The sequence below is a fragment of the Fukomys damarensis genome, unplaced genomic scaffold (genome assembly GCF_012274545.1).
Source record: "Fukomys damarensis isolate Sample0158 unplaced genomic scaffold, DMR_v1.0_HiC HiC_scaffold_25, whole genome shotgun sequence".
Taxonomy (NCBI): Eukaryota; Metazoa; Chordata; class Mammalia; order Rodentia; family Bathyergidae; genus Fukomys; species Fukomys damarensis.
The window spans coordinates 16817079-16822947 of record NW_022900937.1 but is presented as its reverse complement, the minus strand read 5'-3'; positions in this window follow the sequence as shown (position 1 = coordinate 16822947).

The following is a 5869-nucleotide window of genomic DNA, read 5'->3' as shown; positions in this document are numbered from 1 at the left end:
CTCTCTCTCTCTCTCTCTCCCTCTCTCTCTCTCTCCTCTCTCTTCTCTCTTCTTTCTTTCTCCAATAGTGCTGGGTATTAAACCCAGGGCCTTTGCACCGAGCCAAATCTCTAGCCCTTTTTCATTTTTCACTATTTTTGAGACAGGGTTTCACGATGTAGTTCAGGCTGGTCCTTGGCTACTCATTGTGTAGCCAAGGCTGTTCTCAAACTCACAGTGATCCTCTTGCCTCAACCTCCCGAATGCTGGGATAACAGGTGTCTGTCACCATTTTTATCTTTTTTTAATTTTGAGAGGTGGTCTTGCTAAGTTGAGCAGGATGGGTTCGAACTTGCAATGCTCCTGGCTCCGCCTCTCAGAGTGCTGGATTACAGGTGGGTTTACTGTTATAGTTGTGTTTACACATACCCCCGCAAAGCCTCGTGTGATCACGAGTGGGGCTTTTTCAGAGGTGGCTGGATCTGGAGTATGTGATGCTGGGATTGACTCATGGTGCAGTGCTAGGCTAAAGGGCATTAGGGTTAAAGTGTGAGCGCTACCTACCCTAAGTAGCCTGGATAAAATATAAGAGATAGAAAAAGCTGTGCCCCTCCCTTGTTGCTTTGTTACCTTTTGCCCATCATGAGTAGTTTCTCCTATACAAATCCTGTCTGCTGTGCCACCTTGCCTTGGAGCCAGCTGATTATGGACTGAAATCTCTACAAACTGTGAGCTAAATAAACTTAACTTTGGGTGTCAAGTATTTTGTCTTAGTAATGAAAGTAAATAAGACACAATTTGGTACTGAGAGGAGTGGGGTTGTTGCTTGACTATACCTGATCATGTAGTTTAAGAGCCCTCAGAACTGGCTTGTGGGAAGAGTTTGGAAAGGTTTGGAGACACCATCTGAAAAAGCAGAACTGGAATGCCATAGGCTGTACATACGGGTCAGAGCTCAGAAGACCAGAAAAGACTGGGTTCGGGAGGTTTCTGCTGGGAAGAAGGACTGCATTGGCTGCTGGACTCCAGATGGTGTGTGTTATGGCTTGGCAGAAAGTTTGTCTGCATTTCGCTCGTGTCCAGAGACTGAGATGAAGAGCAGCAGACTAATTAATCTTACAGAAGAAATTTCAAGACCGTCTAATGTTGGGGTACTGGCATGACGACTGTTGGCGGGGTTTAGCCAGGTCTGTGTTGAGAATGAAGAACAAAGAGCCCAGAAGAATGATTTAAAATGTTGTGAGTTTGGCCAGAAAGGAAGCTCACTCCAGAAAAGCTGTGGACTGCAAAGACAGAGCAGAGGAGATCTTGGTTGCTGAGAAGGAACTGGAGAATAGAAAAGATGACCTGAGGGCATCACAAGATGTAGCAGGTCTTCAGCCTTTGCAGCCTCAGAGTAGCAAAGGTGAAAGACTTTGAGAGAGAGCCCCAGAGCACCATGTTCCAGAATGGCTGAAGCTTAGGGAAGTTGTTCCTCAGATTTGGTTCATAGGCAGTAGACCCTTAGAGCTGAGAGAGAAGGAAGCCTGGCTACTGCTCCAGCTGGTGACAGACCTTGACATTATCCATGTGGTGCTGCTTTTAGGCGCATGCAGAATGCAAGAGTTGTGGGGTCAGGAAGGCTTCCACCCAGATTTCAGTAGAAGGCCCTTGAGGCCAGGCAGGGTGACCCTGAGAGGGCAGTGTGTGAAGCTGTGAATGTGAAGCCAAGGTGCACTGGAGACCCCAGAAGTGGAGAAGCCAGGAAGGTGGGCTGTCTGAGGAAAACTACAAAGAGGGAGCAGAGCCCACCCAAGAGAGATGCTGAGGGAGCTATAATCACTGTCGGTGTAATAGGGGTGGAGCTACTCAAACCCTTTGGAGTTCACAATTTGTCACAGATTGCCAGAGATGCTGGATCTGGAACTATTGGACTTAATGTTTGCCCTGTTGGATTTTGGTCTTGCTTTGGTCCCATCCCTTTGTATCCCCCTATTTGTACCTTTTGGAATGGTAGTGTCTATCACCTGCCATTGAATGTTGGAAGTGTTTAACTTTCATTTGTCCAGAGGCTCGCAGCTAAATCTCAGAAGAGACTTTGGACTTTTCAGCAATGCTGAAACTGTTAGGACTTTGGCTACTCTTGGAAATGGACTAAATGCCTTTTATATAAAGGGATGTGCATGTCTTTGCGGGGGCAGGGGTGGAATGTTATGGCTTGTGTCTGATGTTCCCCCCAAATCTCATGTGGTCATAGCGGGGCTTTTCCGAGTGGCTGGATCTCAAGTGTGTGATGCTGGGACTGATTCATGGTGCAGTGCTAGGATCGAGGGCACTGGGATTAAGGGTCTGAGTGATGCCCACCCTAAGTCTGGATAAGATATAAGGGACAGAAAGAGCTGAGGTCTTCCCTTTTTGCTTTGTTACCTTCTGCCCCCATGAACTGTTTCTCCTTTGCAATGCCTGCCTACTTTGTCACCCTTGATTATGGACAGAGACCTCTACAAACTTGAGCTAAATAAACCTTTTCTCCTTTAACTTTGGGTGGCAAGTGTTTTTTCTCAGCAACAAGAGCAAAGTAACTAAGACAGTTACCATGCCTGGCTGTGATGTTATTTTATTTGCATGGCATTTGATATAGGTTTCTTAAATACATATATAAACTTTACTTTGTGGGGGGGAGTTAGTGGGTTTGAAACTAAAGCCTTCACACCGAGCTACTTCTACCGCCTTTTTTTGAAACAGGGACAATATAAGTCAATAAGTTGTCCAGGCTAGGCTGAAAATTGTGGTATTCCTGCCCCAGCCCCCAGAATGCTAGAATTTAAGCCACCATGCCTGGTGTAAACTTTCTTTTTATTTTTTTCTCACTGAGTGTATTCGTACGTTTTAGGTATACAGTACAGTTACATTCATCAATGGGATCTTGTACCTTTACATGATGTATCTTGGTTCTTACTTTTTTCTCCATACCATACCGGTGTAAACTTTCTTTCTTAAAATATATTTACAGTGTAAAAAGAGCTAATCCCAAGAAAAATATTACATAGATAGGTAATAACACGGGTGATGGTGCTGTCCTGCAAATACTCAAGGAAGGGAGATTCTGACCTTAGGCTTACAGGCGACTTGGAAATACCTGCCTGTTCCTCCATGCCATGAATGCTGTCGCCACCTTGTGGCAGTACTGTGGAATCACTGGATTTTTTTTTTTTTTTTTGATTTTTTTTTTTTTGGTTGATGGGAGCAATGTAAGGTCAACAGAATCTTTTGCCAGAAGATGGGAGAAAAGACATTAGCTAAAATTTCCCAGGAAAAAAAAATATAAGGAGTTGCGGACCATTTTAACAATTGCAAATAAGCCCTTCTAGAAAAAGGGGCAAAAGAAGAGTGGTAGAAGGAAGTCTGTTCGCAAATACTCAAATTCTCCCAGTTTTCTAAACATGGTGGGACTGTGGCCCGTCCTTGCCCTCATGGACTGGCGATCACTGTGGTGCACAGCCACCCCGCCCCAGTAAGTAGGGCCCTGAGACTGGGATTTCAAGCCCTGGGGCTGCCATCCTGGAATCTATAATATTTACCCGAATTTGCCCATTTTGGGGCATGTATCAGGTAGGGGCTGGAGGCGTCTGCTCACACATGGCTCCCCCTGTCGACCGATTGGATATTCACACCCTCCACCCCTTCGCTTCCAGTAACTCTGTGCCCCACAGTGTCCACTCAGCACCGGGGATCCTGTCCCTCTTCCAACCTGCTAGTGATTGTGTCAGGCCTCTGATGGGAACTGGTATCCTGAATCCCCCCACACACACAGGCAGGCACACATTGCCCTAGGCTCTGATGGAGCATGACTTTATGTTAGAAAATGTATTTGTTATCTACTGCCGCATAACAAATCTTCCCCCAGTCAGTAGCTTTGAACGCTAGCACTGATTCCATTCCCATCTTGCATGGTTTCTGTGGGTCAAGACTTTGGAAGCAGCCTCGCTGGAGAGCTCTGCATAGTGCAGCCAGGGTCTCAGCAGGACTGGGGCCTGGCTGTTATGCTTGAAACACTTGACCAGGGCCACGGAGGTGGCCACAGAGGTGTGCTGTGACCTAGCAGCTCCCATCTCCCAGCGCAGCTCATCTGAGAAGGACGTCAAAGAGGGAGCCACGTAGATCAGCCACATTCTGCCTGCTAGATGTAATTCACTTTGTGTGTGGTGTGTGCACCGGAGATTGAACCTAAAGCCTTCACAGTGAGGTACAACCCTAGCCCTTTTTTATTTTTTAAATAGACAGGATCTCACTCAAGTTGCTAAGTTGCCTAGGCTGGGCTCAAACTTGTAATCCTCCTGCTTCAGTCTCCCAGAGTGGGGAATTACAGTTGTGTACGACCATACTTGACTATGAGTCATCATCTATGGAAAGAGAATTAGGCATTACAGTCTGGAGGAAGAGTATCAAAGACCTTGAAGGTATATTAACAAGAGATTTTCAAATTTAAATTATTACAAGGCCTCTAGCAAGAAAAATCTAAAGCTTTATTAGAAGCATTGGCCAACGGATTAAAAGTAGTGGCTCCCAGGATGGTCAAGTGACAAGAAAATATTGTTGGATCACAGTTGTGATGGATGCTTGGGCCCAAAGGTCAGAGGAGGCTCTGTGTTTGGTGAAGGTTTCTGAAGACTTGTTTACTTAATCTGTCCTGGCCCCAGGAGACCCCACATTTCCCAGGCTCCAGCTTTTTGCTCCCCAGACATATGGCCTCAGCCTTCAACTCACCTCACAAAGCAGTGCCGCCATCTTTCTGGAAAATCACCCTTCCCTCTTTCCTGTGAGCTCAGGCCTCAGTGGTCAGTAAGGTCCTGCCTCTTACTGTGATGCAGGCTGGGCCAGTGGTTTTGAGGATAGGTTTGAGTCAGACAGGGCCTTCCTTGATTCCTGGCTCAGCTACTGGTCCTTGTCAGTAAGATGTGGAGGTGAGCGGGAAGCCCCATGCCTGGTCTCTGGCCCTGACTCAGGACTTCCTCCCAGAAACCCCATGGGCCTCTGAGGACATCTCACCCTGAGACTTGTACTTGGCTGGGAGTGGAAAGGCCAAAGCAGGGCATCAGACAGACACTCAGGTCACGGCCACACTCAAAGCCTTGGTGGTGGGGGAAGCCCCAAGTCTCTCTCCACTGGGTGAAAGGGAAAGTGGTGCAGGCTGTAGGTCAGCAAGGCTCAGAGGGCCCAGGAAGTGCCCAACACCAGCCTCTCAAAGACAGCAAAGAGGCCACCTGTATCTAGTTTCTTTTTTTTTACTTTTTCTTTAGAGCAGTTTTAGGGTCACAGCTGTGCGAATTCATCCCTTCCTTCCCCTAACACCTGACAACCACTGCCTCCACAGTTTCTCCTCTTCCACCCTGTGGTGTAGTCATACAGTTTGGAGGCTTCAGACTGGCATCTTTGACTTAGTAATACGCATTTGCTTCCCCATGTCTTGATTTTTCTTTTTGTTTTTGAGACAGGCTTTCACTATGGACTTCAACCTGGCCTTGAACTCGCTGTGTAGTCCAGGCTGCCCTCAGTCTCACAGTGATCCTCCTCCTACCTCAGCCTTCTCCCAAGTGCCGGGATCACAGGTGTGCGCCAGCACACCCGGCTTCTCCCATGTTTTTTCATGGCTCGATAGCTCATTTCTTCTTAGTGCTGAATCAGACTCCATTGTCCAGATGTAGCACAGGGTTTTTCCCTTCACCTGCTGAAGGACAGATTTTTGCTTCCAGTTCTGAATAAAGCTACTGTAAGTGTCCGTGTGCAAGTTTTTATGTGAATATGCATTTTCTACTCTTTTGTGTAAACATCAAGGAATGTGACTGCTGGATTGCATAGTACAAGTATGTTTAGTTTTTTTGTGTTTTTTTTTTTTTTTTTTTTTTTTGTA